This window comes from Erinaceus europaeus, chromosome 21 (assembly GCF_950295315.1).
Source record: "Erinaceus europaeus chromosome 21, mEriEur2.1, whole genome shotgun sequence".
Taxonomy (NCBI): Eukaryota; Metazoa; Chordata; class Mammalia; order Eulipotyphla; family Erinaceidae; genus Erinaceus; species Erinaceus europaeus.
The window spans coordinates 27150445-27172725 of NC_080182.1; positions in this window are offsets into that span (position 1 = coordinate 27150445).

A 22281-nucleotide genomic window follows, 5' to 3' on the forward strand; every position below is an offset into this window, starting at 1 on the left:
TGCTTCCAATCTTGGCTACTACAAATAATACAGCTATGAACTTAGGGGTTTGTCTCTTTGAATTAGGAACACTCTGACTTTAGTCAGGAGTTGTCTACCTCTTTTTGCATAAGCAGGGCTTTCAAGCATCTGCCCTGTGTCTCATTCTAGACTCAGACCCAGCCTGCACTGTACTCACTCATTTATTAGACCTGACACACTCTGGTACTTGAAATAAAGGAAGCTTTTACAAAGTGTGAAAGAGGATTTTTAATAGAAAAAAAAAAAAAAAGCAACCACCAGGGACTGAGAATTTGGAGGAATCTTGCACACAAGGTGCAATGCAGTATTAAGTTACATTTTGTGGACCTGAAGGATGATATCCAAATATCATCTTTAGAGACTACCAACTATGCAAGTCAGTTCACTGGCTACAGCTCAAATGTAGAACAAGACATCCACGTTTGAGGTTATGGGTCCTATCAAAGGACTCCTGTGCCCCAGGAAGCTATGGCTTCCCCGGATCCCCTTCGTACAATACAGAAACATCTTTGGGAAAGAACAAAGGCCCAGTGTGTGAAATGTAGTGTTTCAGAAATGGAGAAAGAGGAACCTGGCGCACCTCTCTTTGCCATGAGCTCTAGATTCAGAGCTGCTGCCAGGGTGATTCTGAGTGCAGAGACCAGAGAGCCTCATGTCTCAGGAAGCCTTTCTGCCCCTTTGGGATAACTTGAAATGCCTTGCAGATATGACCCCTGAAAACCACACACCACTATAAAGGCAAGTTTAGGGGAATCGGGTGGTAGTGCAGTGGGTTAAGCACATGTGGCACGAAGCACAAGGACCAGTGCAAGGATCCTGGTTTGAGCCCCTGGCTCCCCACCTGCAGGGGGGGTCACTTTGCAAGTGGTGAAGCAGGTCTGCAGGTGTCTATCTTTCTCACCCCCTCTGTCTTCCCCTCCTCTCTCCATTTCTCTGGCCTATCCAACAATAAAAATAACTACAATTAAAAAAAGGCAAGTCTAGGCAGTGCCTTATAATTTTTAATCAGAAATAATCAGCTCTTGCTTCAGACTATTGCTGGGAGCTCAGTGCTGAGCCTCAGGAATGAATGTTGTTTGCATACCCATTAGGCAGGTTTCCCAAACCTACAATGTCCTACAACTACAGTGGATGCATTTTTGTTTTTAAATCTCCTAGAGATTTTGCCTCTTTTAATTTTATGATCAGGATACAGCGAGAAAGAGACCAGAGCACAGTTCATCTCTGGCTCATGGAGATGCCTAGGATTAACACTGATTTTTGGAACCTCAGGCAGCAAATTTGTTTGCATAACCATCATGTTGTCTCTCACAGACCTGCAACGATTTTTAAATAGCCCATTTCTTCTGGTTGCCTTAAATGAGAAACTTATTTCCAGGACTCCTGAGCCTGGAAAGTCTGGATCAAGATGTTTGATGATCTGGTACTGAAGAAGGCCTTGCCTACTACCATACCCCTTTAGGGCAAGGTGGATGACAATCATCAAACACCAGCTAAAGACAATTAAGAAAAAGACAAAGAAAAGATTATACTAACTCATGGACCTTCATGAGGAAAATATAACTTTTCATGCATAAGCTCAGTGAATCTGAATTTCCCCCCAACTGTTCTTTTCTTCATTCTATTTATTTTTATGTGTTTACAAAAAAATATGAGAATGGCCCAGGAGGTGGAACAGTGGATTTAGCACTGCTTACTTAAGCATGGGGGTCCTGAGTTCAATTCTCAGCAGCACATGTTCCAGACTGATGTCTTGTTACTTCTCTCTCTCCTAACTTTATTAATAAATCTTTAAAATTATCAGATGGTGGGGGTATAATTTTTTAAAACTTTTTTTTTGCCTCCACTTGCTGGGACTCAATGCCTACACCATGAATCCACTGCTCCTGGAGGCCATTTTTTCTATTTTGTTGCCCTTATTTTTATTGTTTATAGCTGTTGTTGTAGTTGTATATGACAGAGAGAAATTGAGAAAGGAGGGAGAAGACAGAGGAGGAGAGAAAGATAGATACCTGCAGCCCTGCTTCACCACTTATGAGGTAAGCCCCCACAGGTGGGAAGCTGGGGGCTTGAACCAGGGTTCTTGCACCAGTCTTTATGCTTTGTGCCCTGTGTGCCTAAACTTTTGTGCTACTGATCAGGGTTATAATTTGATAAATGAATTTTTAGTGGGTAGGCTTAGCAACGTTAACTGACTTAATTATTAAACATTTTCTAGAAATTAAAGAGGCACAAATAAGCAAATATGAGAGAAAAATAAATTATGAGACAAATATTACACAGCTGCACTGAGTTTTGAAATAAAGTTTGATGAAATATGAAAAAGTAAGACTAATTTTTTTAATATTTTATTTATTCCCTTTTGTTGCCCTTGTTTTATTGTTGTAGTTATTATTGTTGTTGAATAGGACAGAGAGAAATGGAGAGAGAAGGGGAGAGAAAGACAGACACCTGCAGACCTGCTTCACCACCTGTGAAGTGACTCCCCTGCAGGTGGGAAGCCAGGATTGCTGTGCTTCGCACCATGTGCACTTAACCCGCTGCACTACCGCCCAACACCCAAAAGACTGAAAATTTATGACCCATATCTATAAAATATGTTGAAAGGGTTGACTTAAAAATGGAGAATCCCAAAGCTTTAAGACCATGTGGAAATATGATGTGGAATATGGTCTTTGTTCTTCATAATCAACTTAAGGAAAGGCTGGGAAATAATAAGTCTCTAGCACAACCTGCATACCAGAGTCCCAAATTTGATCCTTGGTATGACTAATACCTAGAGTGAAAGAGTGCTGTGGTCTGTCATCTATATGGAAGTGAACAACTATGAGAGCATCATGCCTGTGCCTGGTTGGTGATGCAAGTCCCAGGTCCCCACATGCAGCGGGGGAAACTGAAGACCACTGAAGCTGTACTGTATCACTCTTATCTCCTCTCCCCTCTCAGTTTTTCTCTGTGCTAACAAATAAAAGAAAGGCTGAAGAAGGGGTAGAAGAGAAGGAATCGTCTTCCAGATTTAAGCTCTACGTCCTTCACTACTAAGAGCTTTAAGATATTAGATATTCTTTGCACAGCAAGATACCCCTTTGAAGAGCTTTCCCCTTTATGTATGTACTTATCTCTTGCAAAAGGCAGGGTTATCCCAGCTTTAACCTGAGACTTTGGAGCTTCAGGCATGAGTCTCTTTGCATAACCATTAGACTATATGCCCCCACCCTCTCCTACAATATGAAATAAACACAAGTCTTCAAGAGAATGTGGTGAGAGAGAGTTACTCACCTGTTAAGAGACTCTGGGTTAAAACCTGACACCACATGGAGGCACCATGGAAGACACCTGGAGCACTTCATAGATGGTGGGGTTTCATTCCCCTAAACACCTTTTCCCCTACTAACACTATAAGCCAGAGCTGAGTATTAGATAAACTTGCTCTCCACTAGACCAGCAGTCAGCAAATTGACTTGCATATTTGAGACTCTAGCCATGACATTTGGATGTTAGGAAGGTGCATTCTGGTGAATATCCACATGAGGGCAGGTTCTTTATGCAAAATTCCAAATGCTCTGGAGTGAGGAGGGGTGGATAGCCCAGCGTGTTAAGCACATGTGCTGCAAAGCACGAGGACTGGCATAAGGATCCCGGTTCGAGCCAATTCCATTTCAGGTTATACTTCTGTTTTCATTTCTGATCTTGTTTTTCAACTTCGGCCTGAGAGTGAGATCATACCATATTCATCCTGTTTCTGACTTATTTCACTCTACATGATTTTTTCAAGATCCATCCAAGATCGGCTGAAAACGGTGAAGTCACCATTTTTTACAGCTGAGTAGTATCCCATTGTGTATATAGAACACAACTTGCTCAGCCACTCATCTGTTGTTGGACACCTGGGTTGCTTCCAGGTTTTGGCTATTACAAATTGTGCTGCCAAGAACATATGTGTACACAGATCTTTTTGGATGGATATGTTGGGTTCCTTAGGATATATCCCCAGGAGAGGAATTGCAGGGTCATAGGGTAGGTCCATTTCTAGCCTTCTTAGAGTTCTCTAGACTGTTCTCCACAGAGGTTGGACCAATTTACATTCCCACCAGCAGTGTAGGAGGGTTCCTTTGACCCCACACCCTCCCCAGCATTTGCTGCTGTTACCTTTTCTGATGTCTGACATTCTCACAGGAGTGAAGTGGTATCTCATTGTTGTCTTTAGTTGCATTTCTCTGACAATCAGAGACTTGGAGCATTTTTTCATGTGTTTCTCAGCATTTTGGATCTCTTCTGTGGTGAATATTCTGTCCGTGTCCTCCCCCCATTTTTGGATGGGGCTATTTGTTGTCTTGTTGAGTTTGGCAAGCCCTTTATATATGTTGGTTATTAAACTCTTGTCTGATGTATGGCATGTAAAGATCTTCTCCCATTCTATGAGGGGTCTTTTGGTTTGGGTAGTGGTTTCTTTTGCTGTGAAGAAGCTTTTTAATTTGATGTAGTCAGTCCCATAGGTTTATACTTGCCTTAGTCTTCTTTGTAATTGGATTTGTTTCATTGAGGATGTCTTTAAAATTTATTCGGACAAGAGTTCTGCCAATATTTTCTTCTAAGTATCTGATAGTTTGTGGTCTAACATCCAAGTCCTTGATCCACTTGGAATTTACTTTTGTATCTGGTGAAATACAGTGGTTCAGTTTCATTCTTCTGCATGTTTCAACCCATTGTTTCCAACACCATTTGTTGAAGAGACTCTGCTTTCCCCATTTAGTAGTCTGAGCCCCTTTGTCCAAGATTAGATGTCCATAGGTGTGGGGGCATAATTTTAAAATATTTTTTATATTTATTTCCTTTTGTTGTACTTGTTTTATTGTTGTAGTTGTTATTGATGCTGTCATTGTTGGATAGGACAGAGAGAAATGGAGAGAGGAGGGGATACAGAGGGGGAGAGAAAGACAGACACCTGCAGACCTGCTTCACCGCCTGTGAAGCGACTCCCCTGCAGGTGGGGAGCCAGGGGCTCGAACCAGGATCCTTGCGCTTTGCACCACCTGCGCTTAACCCACTGTGCTACCACTTGACTCCCCATAAAGATAATTTTTAAAAAATAAAAAGATTGAGATAATACAAATTGTACTGCTATGTACATAAGTTTATATACATCACTTCAAATATGTCCCTTTGAGTCCTATGTGTGCATATGCACAGAGGAGTTACCCAGTCATAGGCTGAGTCCATTTCTAGCGTTCCTCTGAGCTTCCAGACTGTTTTCCATAGAAGATGAATCCACTTACATTCCACCCAGCAATGCAGGAGAGGTCTTTTTCACTTCACCCACAGCTTCTCCAATAGTTAGTACTTATGTTTTTTCTATTGTACAACATCCTTGGATGGATGGAGTGATATCTCATTATTGTTTTTATTTGCCACCTAATGGTCATCAGTCACTCTGAGCATTTTACCATCTGTTTTCTTGATCTTACTGAGTACAAATCATGTCTTACCATGAACGCAAGCTGGTCGTTCCAGGGCACCAGGAAAAGCCCTTGTGCTTTAGTTTCTTTCACTTTTTTTCCCCTAATTTTATTAGCTAGATAGATAAATTGAGAGGACAGGGAGGATAGAGAAGGAGAGATATAAACACACCTCACCACTGTTGAAGTGGATCAGGGGTTTGAACCCAGGTGCTTCTGCTTTGTAATATGTGTGCTTAACTGGGTGTACCATCTCCTGTCTTTCTGCTCTCCAGATATGTAACTTTCAAATAAAAAAGAATGAAAAAACTCTAGGGCAGTGGTGCAGGAGGTGGCACAGTGGACAAAGCATTCAACTCTCAAGCATGAGGTCCTGTGTTGCCACGTGCAGCACATGTACCAGAGTGATCTAAGGTTCTTTCTATCTTCTGTCTTCCCAAATAAAAATCTTTAAACAATAGAAAGGCTCTAGAACAATGAAATGACATCTTTGTAAGGATCTATTGCTGACAAACACAATTTTTTCCCAGTAAGGCAAAGTGTAAGTGATCCAAAAAGGAACAGTAATTTTCCTGTTGAAATTGAACTCTATGATTGTATTGTAAACCATTAACTCCCCCCTAATAAAGTGGAAGGAACAACTATACTATAATCCATTAATTCCCCCCATAAAATGGAAAATAAATAAATGGCAGCCTTGCGATTATATCGTTTTGTCAAATCACTAATAGTAAAAAGTAAACCCATCTTTGTAATGTAGCATTTGTCATGTTAAAATTACAGTTCACTCAGGCTGTGGGTATTGATTGACCTGCTAATGCTCATGTCCAGCAGAGAGGCAGTTACAAGACAGAACTACTTTCAGTACCCCCAAAAGAAATTTTGTCTCTATCCCCATGGGGGAAGAAATGTTAGGGGAAGATGACTAGAGGGCTCTGAAGTCTAATTCCATCAGAGCTCAGAGAGAGAAGAGGAAAAAGGGAAAGAGATACAGAAGTAGTAGTAGGTGTGACTTAAAATGGGAGATAAGGCAGGGCCATAAAAAAGCATAGAAAAGACAGATAATAGGTAATAGATTAGATGGCCGAAATAATAAAAGAGAACCCCTATGTCTAAGTCTAGAAATCAGAAGAGTAGAATCAAGTGATCCCACAATGGTAGAGAGTTGCCGGGTTCGAGGACAGCCATCATGAAAGCATACTGGCAGTGGGATTAGGGACAATCAAGATAAGACTGGTCCCTGGGACCTGGCCCTGGACATAAAATAATTCTTAACTCCAGTTAGATGAGCTGGTTTTGTTCATTATGAAATCTTTTCTTCCCTTTCATTGTTCTTTTTTTTTAATATTTTCCCTTTTTTAAAATATTTATTTTCCCTTTTGCCCTTGTTTTTTATTGTTGTTGTTATTTTTTATTTTATTTCCTTTTGTTGCCCTTGTTTTATTGTTGTAGTTATTATTGTCGTTGTTATTGATGTCATTGCTGTTGGATAGGACAGAGAGAAATGGAGAGAGATGGGGGGAGAGAAAGGCAGACACCTACAGACCTGCTTCACCGCCTGTGAAGCGACTCCCCTACATGTGGGGAGGCAGGGGCTCGAACCAGGATCCTTACACTGGTCCTTGCGCTTTGCACCACATGCGTTTAACCCACTGCGTTACCGCCAAACTCCCTCTTCATTTGAAATTTTTACATGCTCCCTATCTACAGGGGAGTCGCCCCCTATGTCTTCTCCTCCTGTCTCCATTTCTCTCTGTCCTATCCAACAACGACAACATCAACAACAACAATAACTACGACAACAATAAAACAAGGGCTGGAACCGGGATCCTTATGCCGGTCCTTGTGCTTTGTGCCATGTGCGCTTAACCCACTCCACTGCTGCCTGACTCCCCCCTTTCGTTATTCTATATCATCATCATTGGCACAAATTGTGAGTTGCTGGTAACCATGAGGAGCTACAGTACGAAGAGGTTTTGCTGCTGGGCTTGGAGACAGAGGCAGGTGTCTGCAGTGAGTGACAGAGCACCAGAGCCACCCAGGACAGAGCAGGGTCTCTGCTGACTTAGGAGCTAGGGTCCCCCCCACACACACACACACACACAGGCTGAGGCAGCATCTACCCAAGGTCCAGGACTTGGTGATGACTAGTGGGTTTTTGACCACACTCTATACCAGTAGAATTCTTCTTTCATCGCCATCCTACCCTGGCTCCTAACTCACTGTCAGTCCCAGTTGGCATCATTAGACCAGCCTCAAGGTGAAGGCTGAAAGAGCAAGAGCAATAGGGAACATTGCAAGCACCCAGTTCCCAGGAAGCCAAGGGCACAGCTGTCCCAACACATAAACCTGTCAGTGACACAGTGACCATTACAGTTCAGACACTGGGCCAATCTGGGAGTGTTGTGGGGTGTGCAGTGTGTAGAGAGCCCAGAGTGCAGAGGGTCAGACAATCAATGGTTATCGGACTCACCTGTGAGAGCCCAGCGAGGCTGGGAACTTCTGTGGTGGAGGCCATGGCAGGAGCTGACCGGGTTCCCTAGCTGTGGAACTGAGGCTGAGGCTGCTGAAAGGTGGGAGGTGTGGTTGCTTGGCAGCCCCCCCCCCCCAGCATTCTGCTTGCCCATTGTGACATCAGGACTGGCCACACCCATGCCAGCCACATCAGGTCGGTACCCACTCTTAGATCTCTGGAGTAGGTGCCAAGAGAGTGCTAGGGAAGCCCATGGTGCAGGGAAAACAAATAGCACCAATTGTTGTCATTTTTGAGAGCTCAGTCTGGAGAGCCGGCTTGGTAGAGGGAACGGTAGTAGGTGCTCTGGGGTCCCCAGCCCATGGGCAGAATGAAGCTGCTTAAAGGGTGGAGCCTGCAGTTCTGAGGTAGCCCCTGCCTTTCTTCTCTCTTAGTGGAACTTCAGATCTGGCCATACCAACCCTGCCACCCACCATCAGCTGTCCACCCTGTACCACAGCAACTCAGGAACAGGAGTGAATGCAGGTGGGGAGGGGGTGCAGGGGGGAATTAGAGCCAACTGCTCTCACATATGTGGGAGTGTATCCTCTCCTGGCTCCGGAGAAATCTCAGCAGACTTCAGATGGGCCCTCTGCCCAGAACTAGCCTGTGACCACTAAATGGACCAAGGTTTATTGGGGAGAACATTCACAGCCTACCTGCTTGCAAAATCAGACTTCCCACACCACTGACTCCACTAGGAAGCCACACTCCAGCTTCTCCACAGCCTAGGACACTTTCTTTCCTGGCAGCCTCTTGGGTGCAATGCAAGGCAGAATCCAACTAACTCCTGTGGATAGTTCTACCATTCACACAGGCACAGTCACACTACTCTGCAATAAATCTCAAAAGTGTGTGTGTGTATGTGTACCTGGGTGGGTGAAGTGGGGTGAATTAGGTTAAAGATCAAGCTGATAAAGTGTGTTCTGCACCCCATAAAGATCTTGGTTCCATACTCTCAGAGGGATAAAAAATAGGAAATTTTTCAATGGGGATGGGATACAAAACTTGGTGGTGGGAAGTCTATGGAACTGCAGACTTCTTATCCTACAATCTTGTCAATCATTATAAAATCACTAATAAAAAAATTTTGATGTGGGATTGATTTGGAAGAAATGGGGGTGGAGTTTATGACGGTGACATCTGTAGTGTTTCCAGCCTTTTTACTTATTGTGGGTTCTTTTAAAGATTCATGTAATTTTGAAGGTACACAAGATAGAGATTGAGAGTAACATACACACACAGAGAGAGATAGAGAGAAGAGAGAGAATTATGACCAGAAAAATCACTCTAAGCATGCTTGTCTGGGCATGGGAGAGGGTACTCCTGTTTGATAGTGCATGGCTTTATCTGTTGGATTACACACAAATTGTCCCATACCCTGGGATCTCCAAGAACACATGGTCACCCCAGTAACTATGGTCACCAAGTAACCTGCAAGAATGTGCTTTACTTGTTTTGAATTTTCAGCCTCTGCATCTGGAGAAAAAGAGAAGGAGCGGGGAGAGGAATATAGAAAGGAACACTGGGCTTGAATCTTGAAGGCCTGGCAACCCCACAAGCAAGTGCTCAGTAGAGCTTCTCTAAAAGTAATATATATATATATATATATATATATATATATATATATATATATATATATATGACAAAATAAAGTATATAATTGAATGTATGACATAACACATAAACTTGTCAATGACATAGTGTCCATTACAGCTCAGACACTTGGTCAATCTGGGAGTGTTGAGAGGTGTGCAGTGTGTGGAGAGCCCAGAACGCAGGGGTCAGACAATCAATGGTGATCGGACTCACCTGTGAGAGCCCAGCCAGGCTGGCGTGCTGCTGTGGTGGAGGCCATGCCAGGAGCTGACTCAAGGTCCCTGGATGTGGGCAGACTAAGGCTGCACAAAGGTGGAGGGTGTGGTAGCCTAGCAGGCCCCAGCATTCTGTTTGTCCATTTGTGACATCAGCACTGGCCACACCCATGCCAGCCACATCAGCTCTGTAACTAACCTCTTATATCTCTGGAATAGGGACCTAGAAATTGCAGGGGCAATAAATAGCCCAATAGTCAATTATCTCACCTGTGAGAGCCCAGAGAGGCTGGAGAGCAGGCTTGGTAGAGGGAAAGGCAGTGGGTGCTCTGTGGGTCCCCAGTCCATGGGCAGAGTGAGGCTACTAAAAGTTGGATCCTAGGGAGTCAGGCAGTAGCACAGCCAGTTAAGCACACGTGGTGTGAAGTGCAAGGACCGGCTTAAGGATCTCAGTTCAAACCCTGGCTACCTACCTACAGGGAAGTCACTTCACAGGCAGTGAAGCAGGTCTGCAGGTGTCTATCTTTCTCTCCCCCTCTCTGTCTTCCCCTCCTCTCTCCATTTCTCTCTGTCCTATCTAACAATGACGACATCAATAACAACAACAATAATAACTACAACAAGAATAAAAAACAAGGGCAACAAAAGAGAAAATAAATAATTTTTTTTAAAAAAAAAGTTGTATCCTGTAGTCCCGAGGCAACCCCTGCCTTTCTGCTCTCTCAGTGGGACTTCAGATCTGGCCACACAGACCCTGACAGCTCCATCAGCTGTCCACCCTGCACAGCAACAACTCAGGCACAGGAGTGAATACAAGCTGGGAAAGAGGGAAGCAATTAGTCAATCGGCCTCACCTGTGTGTGGGTATGTTCCCTGCTTGTCTGGCTCAGGACAGATCTCAGCAGCCTTCAGGTGGGCTCACTGCCCAGAATGTGCCTGTGGCCACTGAAGGGACATGGTTTATTGGGGAGAAACTTCCCAGCCCACCTGCTGGCAGAGCCAGACTTCCCACACCACTAAGAACACTAGACAGCCATATCCCAGGCTCTCCACAGCCATGAACACCTTCTTTCCTACAAGCTTCCTCTGTGCTTCGCAAAGCACAAGCCAGATATGTCCCCTCTGATGAAGTTATGTCATTCACACATTCACAGTCTCCTTCAAGAAATATGTGCAGTGTTGTGTTTGGGGTGTGTGTGTACCTGAGAAGTGAACGCCGTGGACATATGAAAGGTCAAGTTTTAATTTATGGTAACATCAAAAGTCAGAGCTTGAAGGGTAGATAGCATAATGGTTATGCAAAGAGACTTTCATGCCTGAAGCTCCAGAGTCCCAGGTTCAATCCCCTGCACCACTCCACTGTAAGCCAGAGCTGATCAGTGCTCTGGTTAAAAAAAAAAAAAAAAAAAAAAAAAGCCAGAGCTCAATAGAGCTCTTAAAAATGTAACTATAGGGAGTCAGGCGGTAGCGCAGCAGGTTAAGCACACGTGGCGCAAAGCACAGCACTGGCATAAGGATCCAGGTTCGAGCCCCCAGCTCCCCACCTGCAGGGGAGTCGCTTCACAAGCGGTGAAACAGGTCTGCAGGTGTCTTTCCCCCTCTCTGTCTTCCCCTCCTCTCTCCATTTCTCTCTGTCCTATCTACAACAACAACATCAATAACAAAAACAATAATAACTACAACAATAAAATGAGGGGAATAAACAAATACTTTTTAAAAAATGTAACTATAAGTGACTGGATAAGTCAAAATAACTTATTAAACGAATGAGTAGGTGAGTGAGCAAGTTGATGAATAACAAATACATTAATCTCTGGGCCCTGGGCTTGTAAAGTTTGTAGCTTATAATCCGTTGCTCTCTGAATATTGAGATCCCTAGTTGAATCACTGGCATGTGATACACAGGCTAATGTTTTGCTTTTCTTGCTCTCCCTCTCTCTCTCTCACTCTTTACTTCACTCACTCACATTTTCTTTGTTCCTCAAATAGTAAGTCAGTCTTTCAGAAAATATCATAAAATTTTCAAAGGGAGACATTTGAATTTTGATGGGTCTGTCCACAGAAATATCATGAACACTGGATATATAATATAAAGTGTTGCTAAGTACAAGGAATCATTTTCCAGGAATTGAGGATGGGAGAAATGAGAAAATATTCATCAAAATATACATATGATTTCAAGTATATAATTAAGTTAGGGGGTTCTAATACATAGTATAGTCTGTTAGTAGAGTTAAGATATATAGATTAGCCACTTGCTTGGGGAAAGCAAATGAAGCTTATTGCTGTACAAGTCACTGCATGGCAAGCAATAAAAATGTAGAATCAAAGGAATGTCCATAACATCTCAATAAGAAAAGAAGGAATTAAAATGATCAGATTGGAGATGTTAATATAGTATTTTATCATAGAGTTCCTAATTGTATTCATTTAAAAATATTTTGCTTATTTATTCTTTTTAAAAAATTTTTATTATTTATTTACTGGATAGAGACAGCCAGAAATCAAGAGGGTAGGGAAGATAGAGAGGGAGAGAGAAAGAGAGACACCTGTAGCCCTGCTTCACCATTTGCAAAGCTTTCCCTCTGCAGGTGGGGACCGGGGGCTTGAACCTGGGTCCTTGAGTACTGTAACATGTGCGCTCAACCAAGTGCACCACCACCTAGTCCCTGCTTATTTATTCATGAAGACTATAGGCAGAGACAAAGAACCAAACATCACTCTGGCACATGTGGTGCTGGTCATTGAACTCAGGACCCCATCCCTAAAAGGCCAATGTTTTATCCACTGTGCCACCTCCCAGACCACTCTTATTGTGTTTCTTGAAACATTCTGGAATATAACTGTGAACCAGGTAGAAAACTTTCTGGATTTTTTAGATCATGCAGTTGAAGGAAACAAGAAACTATAAATGAGTGATCCAGGAGGTGGTGCAGTGGATATAGCATTGAACTCTCAAGTATGAGGTCCCAAGTTCAATCCGTGGCGTCACATGCATTAGAGTAATGTTCTTTCTCTCTTTCCTCCTATTGTAAATAAATAAAATATTTTTTAAAAAGAAATGATTGCTTTTAATCTCTTTATTGGTGAAACATTGGGAAACATGGCTGTTGTCACAGGGTACTGATCCTCATGGCCTTAAATGGGTGGCACCAGACCTTATCTCTGCCCAGTGAGCATCCTCTGCCCAGTGAGCATCCTCCCACACCAGCAGCCAATGGACCCCCAACCCCATCACTGAATCCAGATTTATATGGAAGCAGTAATGGGTACCCATGTATGAAAAAAAAACTCTATTTCTTTATCAAATTCTATAAAGTCTTAGGGAATGTGCATAGATAATGAAAACAAATCAAGAAGGTATGAAGAGCTATGCACTATAGGGAGTCGGGTGGTAGTGCAGAGGGTTAAGCAAAGTTGGCGCAAAGCGCAAGCATAAGAATCCCGGTTTGAGGTCACTTCACAAGTAGTGAAGCAGGTCTGCAGGTGTCTATCTTTCTCTCCCTATCTCTATCTCCCCCTTCTCTCTCCATTTCTCTCTGTCCTATCCAACAGTGACAACAACAATAATAACTACAACAATAAAACAACAAGGGCAACAAAAGGGAATAAATAAATATTTTTTTAAAAGAACTATGCACTATAGATGCACTGAGATGATGCCTTGAGATAAATTATGTAATTTAACCTGGGGTTGAATCAGGGGCAAATTCAGGTAAATTTAAGTTTGCGCTTTAAAGGTAAAAGAGGCATGACCACTATTGATCCAAGTGGAGGGCAAGGTTCTATGGGGCCCACAAGGGGTCTATTGTGTTGTTCCTGATAGAGATGACTGGTAACATTGGGGAGAGGGATTTATTCGAGGTCTAGGCCCATCATGTCTGTTTGGGAATCTCAGGACTCCCCGACTAGGGCCCCAGCTGATGGGGTGGCCTGATAGTGACTAAACAGTCATTGTTAAAGTATGCCAGTCTCTTGCCCTTACTCAGCTTTTGCAGTCCTTGCTTTGATAAGGTTAGCTTTGGAGTGAGTGAGAGAAGTCTTATAACAAGTAGGTGAGGAGGGTATCTAAGTCTAAGTAGACACTATTTCATTATGAACTTTGTACTGACTCACTGCAGACTACTTTTGCTTTCAGGTATATATTTTGCCCTAGTTTATGTATACGTGTGAACATATGCCCCATCTCTTGCTGTATATCTAGGTTTGGTGTATATCTAGGGACTTGGTGTATATCTAGGTTTTGGGACTTTGTTAGGAAGTGAGCCACCTGAAATGGAATTAGAAAATCCTATGAAAGGAAAGGTCTCACCTGAGTAATGAGGCTGAAAGGTTGACAATCCATGCCTGACTTCTCTGGACACAGTCTGAAGTGAAGCATGCTGAGGTGGTACTCGTTGCATTGATCAGGTTGAGATCAGCAGATGCGATATCATTTGGTATGAATTGAGAGAAGCATGCAGGAAAGTGTGCTCCACCCTAGAGGTTCCAGGACTGGGGGAAATAAAGGCTCTGAGGAAGCTGGAGGTTTCTGCTATCTTAGGGTTTAAGAAGACAATAGATAGTTATTACTGTAATCAAATTATTTGGCAATTGGGTTAACTTTGAAAAATCCCTTTGTTAGGATTTGCTGTATCATATACACAACATCACCATATTTTATGTCCTTTGACATTATTTGTATATAGCTGTGCCACTGGTTGCTTCTGTTCTCCCTGGTCTAAGCTTTTAAGAGTCAACATATCAAAGACTCAGTCTATGGTCTGCATTAAAAAGTTTGAGACATTCAATCAATTTTTCCCCTCTCATATTAACTAAATAGTGATTTATATGACTACAAATTAATAGGAGTGTACATAAGCACCATAATATTCCCAACACCAAAAGACTGTGTCCCATCCCATCCTCGCCCCTGCCCACACCCCCACCCCAGGAAGCCGAACATCCACCCTCACCCTCAACCCAGAGATTTTGCCTTTGGTGCCATACTCCAAATCCAGTCAAATCCTGCTTTCAATTTCCCTTTCTGTTCTTCTTTCTCAACTTCTGTTTATGAGTGGGATCATCCCATACTCATCTTTGTCTTTCTGACTTAACATAATTCCTCCTAGCTCCAGCGAAGATGGGTCAGAGAATGTGGGTTCAATTGTTCTTCTTTTTTTTTTTAATGAGAAAGATAGGAGGAGAGAGAAAGAACCAGACATCACTCTGGCACATGTGCTGCCGGGGATCGAACTCAGGACCTCGTGCTTGAGAGTCCAAAGCCTTATCACTGCGCCACCTCCTGGACCACTCAATTGTTCTTAATAGCTGCATAGTGGGGTGGGATGGTGACGCACCTGGTTGAGCACACATGTTACAGTGCACAAGGCCCCAGGTTCGAGCCCCCAGTCCCCACCTCCAGAGGGAAAGCTTTGCAAGTGTAAAGCAGGGCTGCAGGTGTCTCTCTGTCCCTCTCTATCACCCCTCTCCCTCTCAATTTCTGGCTGTCTCTATCAAATAAACAAATAAATATAATTATATTTTTATATATTTTATTTATTAATGAGAAAGGAGGAGAGAGAGAAAGAACCAGACATCATTCTGGTACAGGTGCTGATGGGGATTGAATTCAGGACCTCATGCTTGAGAGTTCAATGCTTTACCCACTGTGCCACCTCCCAGACCACAAATAAAGATAATTAAAAAAAAAAAAAAAGCTGCGAAGTAGTCCATTGTGTAAAGCTGTGTACCACAGCTTTCTCAGCCATTCATTTGTTGTTGGGCACCCAGGTTACTTCCAGGTTTTACTATTAAGAATTGTGCTGCTGGGAGTCGGGTGGTAGCGCAGTGGGTTAAGCGCACATGGTCCAAAGTGCAAGGACCGGAGTAAGGATCCTGGTTGGAGCCCCTGGCTCCCCATCTGCAGGGTGTCGCTTCACAGGCGCTGAAGCAGGTCTGCAGGTGTCTATCTTTCTCTCCCCCTCTCTGTCTTCCCCTCCTTTCTCCATTTCTCTCTGTCCTATACAACAACAATGACATCAATAACAACAACAACAAAACAACAAGGGCAACAAAAGGGAATAAATAAATAAATAAATAAATAAATTTTTTATAAAAAAATGGTGCTGCTGTGGTCCGGGAGGTGGCACAGTAATAAAACTTTGGACTCTCAAGCATGAAGTCCTGAGTTCAATCCCCAGCAGCACATGTGCCAGAGTGATACCTGGCTCTTTCTCTCTCCTCCTATCTTTCTCATTAATAAAAAATTAAAATTTTTTTTAAAAAAAAATAAGAATTGTGCTGCTATGAACATCGGTGTACACATATCTTTTTGGTTCGGTGTTATGGAGTTTTTTTTTCCCCTTTATCTTTCTTTTGCCACAAGGGTTATCACTGGGGTTCAGTGTCAGCATTACAATCCACTGCTCCCAGAAGTCTTTTTTTTTTTGCCTTTATAATTGTATTAGATAAAACAGAGGTAAATAGAGAGGATGGGTAGGTAGAGGGAAACAGAGACAGACACCTGCAGACCTGCTTCACCACTCCTCAAGTAGACTTCTTGCAAGTGGGGAACAGGAGCTCCAACCTGGGTCCTTGAGTTTGGTAATATGTGTGCTTAACAGGATGCACCACCACCCATCTCCCTTTCTCTATCTGAAAAAAAAAAGCATGAGGTGACACCAAAACACATATAATTGATAAGTTAAATCAGTGATAACACTTTATGACCTTGAATTTCAAACCAAGTTTACGTTTGATGTAAAATTTATGATCAGAAGGCGGCGGTAGCACAGCAGGTTAAGTGCACGTGGCATGAAGCGCAAGGACCAGCATAACGATCCCGGTTTAAGCCCCTGGCTCCCCACCTGCAGGGGAGTCCCTTCACAGGCGGTGAAGCAGGTCTGCAGGTGTCTATCTTTCTCTCCCCCACTCTGTCTTCCAATCCTCTCTCCATTTCTCTCTGTCCTATCCAACAACGATAATAACTACAACAATAAAACAACAAGGGCAACAAAAGGGAATAAATAAAATAAATTTTTTGTTTGTTTTTACTTATTCTTTTTTTTTAAATTTTTTATTTAAGAAAGGATTAATGAACAAAAACATAAGGTAGGAGGGGTACAACTCCACACAATTCCCACCACCCAATCTCCATAACCCACACCCTCCCATGATAGCTTTCCCATTCTCTATCCCTCTGGGAGCATGGACCCAGGGTCATTGTGGGTTGCAGAAGGTGGAAGGTCTGGCTTCTGTCATTGCTTCCCCGCTGAACATGGGCGTTGACTGGTCGGTCCATACTCCCAGTCTGCCTCTCTCTTTCCCTAGTAGGATGGGTCTCTGGGTAAGCTGAGCTCCAGGACACATTGGTGGGGTCTTCAATCCAGGGAAGCCTGGCCAGCATCCTGGTGGCATCTGGAACCTGGTGATTGAAAAGAGAGTTAACATATGAAGCCAAACAATTTGTTGAGCAATCATGGATCCCAAGCTTGGAATAGTGGAGAGGAAGTGTTAGGGAGGTACTCACTGCAAACTCTAGTGTACTACTGCTTTCAGGTATATATTTTGCAGTAGTTTATGGATACGTGTGCACATAAGCTCTCTCTCACAGAAACTGGTGTATATCTTGGTTATGGGACTTTGTTAGAAAGTGAACTACCTGAGATGAAATTAGAGTATACTATAAAAGGAAAGGTCTCACCCGAGTAATGAAGCTGAAGGGTTGTCATTCCACACGTGAAGTCTCTGGACACAGTCTGAGGTGAAGCATGTTGAGGTGGCAATCGTTGCGTTGGTTAGGTTGTGATCGGCGGATGCAGTATTATTTGGTTTGGATTGGGAGAGGCATATGGGAAAATGAGCCCTATACAATGGTTCTAGGACTGGGGGAAGTAGAGGCTCTATAGTGGAGATGTGAGGTTCCTGCTGCCTTAGGGTTCAAAAAGACAATCGATAGTTAATGTTATCATCACATTATTTGTTAATTGGGTTAACTTTGAAAAGTCCTTTTGTTATGGTTTGCTGTACAGTACCCAGTATCTTGTTTATAGCTGTGCTATTGGATGCTTCAATAAATTTTTTTTTTTTAATTTCTCAGTGTTTCACATAACAATTCAAGCCCCAGTAGGTCCCCCTCTGCCATCATGTTCCAGAACCTGAGCTTTCCCCTCCCCCACCCCAGAGTTCTTTACTTGGGCGCAATACACCAAACCCAGTCAAGTTCTACTTCGGGTTAAGCGCACGTGGCACAAAGCGCAAGGACCAGCTTACAGATCCCAGTGCGAGCCCCGGCTTCCCACCTGCAGGGGAGTCGCTTCACAGGCGTTGAAGTAGATCTGTAGGTGTCTGTCTTTCTCTCCCCCTCTGTCTTCCCCTCCTCTCAATTTCTCTCTGTCCTATTCAACAACGACATCAACAACAAAACACAAGGGCAGCAAAAGGGAAAATAAATAATGAAAATTTTTAAAAAATAAAATAAAACACTGGGCCCTGGGAAGTGGCACAGGAGGCAGAGTGTTGGACTTTGAAGCATGAAGTCCCACAATGGATCCCTGGTGTCCATGTGCCAGATTGATGCTCTGTTCTCTTTCCCTCTCTCTAATAAACTAATCAATAAAATATCGCCTAGCAGGAAAAAAGATACTACTTACCAGTTTATACTGGACATTAGCAGTCTTGATTTCAAAACTTGTAAACATTTTATTAAAAAATAGGAGAAAAAAGTATCGTAAACCAGTGGTGTATATAAATAATGCGGACTAACCCAAGCGAGAGCCTCTTCATGAGCCCGTCGATTTCCCTGGAGTGGAGCAGAAAATCTTGGTGGTCCGGGAGGTGTCGCAGCAGATAAAGCACCCCGGGCCTTGGGGCGGCCGGCCTATCCCTCTGCCCATAACCTATGTCTGCATGGGCCTGTTTTCACACTGATGGCACCTGCCCCGTGACACAGGAGAAATCTCTCATCCCTCCAGTCATAAGCTGCATCTTCAGAGCCAGAGCCTCCCTCCCAAGGAGCACCCCCAGAAAAAACAGAGAGGGGGATTGTTGAGAGGAGTCTGCTTCTGGTGAGCTGTTTTACGCTCAGATCTGTTGTGGATGTGGTCACGCCATCTTCCATGGACAAGGGGCCCAGTTGGTAGTGTGTCCAGAAGCCCGTGGTCAAGGCTATGGCACAGACATGCCCTTGGTGCTAATCAGTGCTCAGAAACCAGTGATTATGCAGACACTATGCCCATGTGAAGAAAAGCTTGATACGTCACAGACCTGCAATAGAAATCTCTATTTCCTGGGGTGGGGGTGGGGGGGAGAGTACAGGGCCTGGAAAAGGATGACAGAGGACCTAGTGGGGGTTGTGTTGTTGTGTGGAAACCTGAGAAATGTTATGCATGTACAAACTGTTGTATTCACTGTCGAATGTAAAACATTAATCCCCCAATAAAGGGGAAAAAAGAAGAAGAAGAAGACTATTTCTTGGAGCTGGGTCCTCGCAAAGGTGACCTCACGGCAGGCACCTGGGGCTGACAGGGACACAGGGGCTGACACAGGGGCTGACAGGGACACAGCAGGAACTGTGGCTCTCCCAGGACGGCCAGGGCTTGAACCTAGACTGTGCGCCAGCAGGACAGTGTATTTTTATTATAGCATACACTCTATTTTTATTTATTATAGCATACACTCCTTATTTTTATTATAGCATACACTATTTTTATTTATTATAGCATACACACAGAGAGAAATTGGGAGGGACGAGGAGCTAGGGAGAGACACCTGCAGCCCTGCTTCACCACTCGTGAAGTCTTCCCCCTGCAAGTGGGGACCAGGGCCTTGAACATGGGCCTTTGTGCACTGTAGTGTGTGTACTCAACCAGGTGTACCATCACCTGCCCTGCAAGGCACCCTGATCAATAATATCTCCAGTCTAGTATTTCAAGAAACAAAGTCTTCCCTTCTTCTAAGGTAATTTTGCTTTATAAAATTCTCTGAAAAAATATTGTGGGACTATAAATCTTATTAAAAAATTACAGTCTTATTTGCAAATAATTTTGATGTCCATATCAATTAGCAATTTGGATAATATTTACATTAACTCGGTGATTTTTTTCTTTTTTTTAAATACCTATTTATTCCCTTTTATTGTCCTTGTTGTTTTATTGTTGTAGTTATTATTATTGTCATTGTTGTTGGATAGGACAGAGAGAAATGGAGGGAGGAGAAGACAGAGGGGGAGAGAAAGACACCCGCTGACCTGCTTCACTGCTTGTGAAGCGACTCCCCTGCAGGTGGGGAGTCAAGGGCTCGAACTGGGGTCCTTACGCAGGTCCTTGCACTTTGCGCCATGTGTGCTTAACCTGCTGCGCTACCACCCGACTCCAATTTTTTCTTTTTCTTTAACCAGAGCACTGCTCAGCTCTGGCTAATAGCAGTGTAGGGGATTGAATCTGAAACTTCGGAGCCCCAGGCACTGAAGTCTTTGTGCATAACCACTATGCTCTTAATAATTTTTAAAAATTATCTTTATCTCCCGTTATGAGTCCCTGGTTCCCCACCTGGAGGGGGTTGCTTCACAAGTGGTGAAGCAGGTCTGTAGGTGTCTTTCTCTCCGCCTCTCAATTTCTCTCTGTCCTATCCAACAACAACAGCAACAACAATAAACAACCAGGGTGACAAAACAGGGAAAATGGCCTCTAGAAGTGGATTCATGGTGCAGGCATTAAAACCCAGTGATAACCCTGGAGGCAAAAAAAAAAAAAATCTAAATTATCTTTATTTGTGGATAGAGACAGAACTCAAGAGGGGGAGGGGAAGAGAGAGGGAGACACCTGCAGCCCTGCATCACCACCCACAAAGCTTTTCCCTGTAGACGGAGACAGGCTGGGACCCTGGTCCTTGCACTAACAGGTGCGCTCAACCAGGTGCCTCACCACCCGGCTCTGGTAATTTTAAGAACACGTCCTGTAAAAAAAACATGACAGGGGCTGTGTGCCTAGTGCTGACGTGAGTGTGCATCCCAATCACGTGGCAGCACATGCAGGGGGAGCCTCAAGGGCTGGGCGGCGGTGCTGCGGTGTCTCCGCTCTCTGCCTCTCCCCTCTAAGGAGAATGGGAGCACTGTGCATGGCGGGGCAGTGCTGTTCCTCCCTGTTTATAAGCATCACAAACACCGCAGGGGATGGGTGGAGAGGGGCCCAGGCAAGGTCTCAAGGGGACTGTCCCTCAGACCTCAGGCTCCAGCTCACAGGGACTCTCAAGGCTCCGCTACATGGGCATGGCCGACTAAGCTCCTGGCCATCGCAACACAAGTAGCTTAAACACCTCAATTTTGAGATTTGCAGTATTTTTATACATTTAAGTTTCCCTTTTATCAGTGGCCTGGAACATGGCAGTGGATAAGACACAGGGCTTTCTAGCGCAAGGTCCCAAGTTCTATCCCCAGCACCATGTGTGCCAGAGGGACACTCTACTACTTCTCTCTCGTGTGGATGTGTTTTTTTTTTTAATATTTTTTTCATTTTATGGTTGTAATTATTGTTTTTATTGATGTCATTGTTGTTGGATAGGACAGAGAGAAATGGAGAGAGGAGGGGAAGACAGAAGGGGAGAGAAAGATAGACATCTGCAGACCTGCCTCACCACCTGTGAAGAGACTCCCCTGCAGGTGGGGAGGTGGGGAGCCGGAGGCTTGAGCCAGGATCCTTATGCCGGTCCTTGTGCTTTGTGCCACCTGCGCTTAACCTGCTGCACTACCATCCCAACTCCCGGATCGTTTTTTTTTTTTAACTTTTCATCTATTTGTACTTTTGTTTTTGTTCTTGGGGATAAATGAGGGATAGGAGAGAAACAACCAGACATCACTCTGGCACATGTGCTGCCGGGGATTGAACTCAGGACCTCTTGCTACAGTCCAACACTTTACACTGTGCCACTTCCCAGACCACTGAAGTACCTTTCTTTTTTTTATATAATTTTTTATATTTACTTTCCCCTTTTGTTGCCCTTGTTTTTTATTGTTGTAGTTATTGTTGATGTCGTTCGTTGTTAGTATAGCGATATGGATAGAGGAGGGTAAGACAGAGAGAGGGAAAGATAAGACACCTGAAGACCAGCTTTACCGCCTATGAAGTGACACCCCTGCAGGTGGGGAGCTAGGATCTCGAACCGGGATCCTTATGTGAGTCCCTGGGTTTTGCACCACGTGTGCTTAACCCGCTGAGCTACTGCCCAACTCTCTGAAGTACCCTTCTTTTTTAAAAAAATATGTATTCCCTTTTGTTGCCCTTGTTGTTTTATTGTTGTAGTTATTATTGATGTTGTTGTTGGATAGGACAGAGAGAAATCAAGAGGAGGGGAAGACAGAGAGGAGGAAAGACACCTACAGACCTGCTTCACCACTTGTGAAGTGACTCCCCTGCAGGTGGGGAGCTGGAGGCTCGAACCGGTATCTTTATGCTGGTCCTTGTGCTTTGCGCCACGTGCGCTTAACCCACTGCGCTACCAC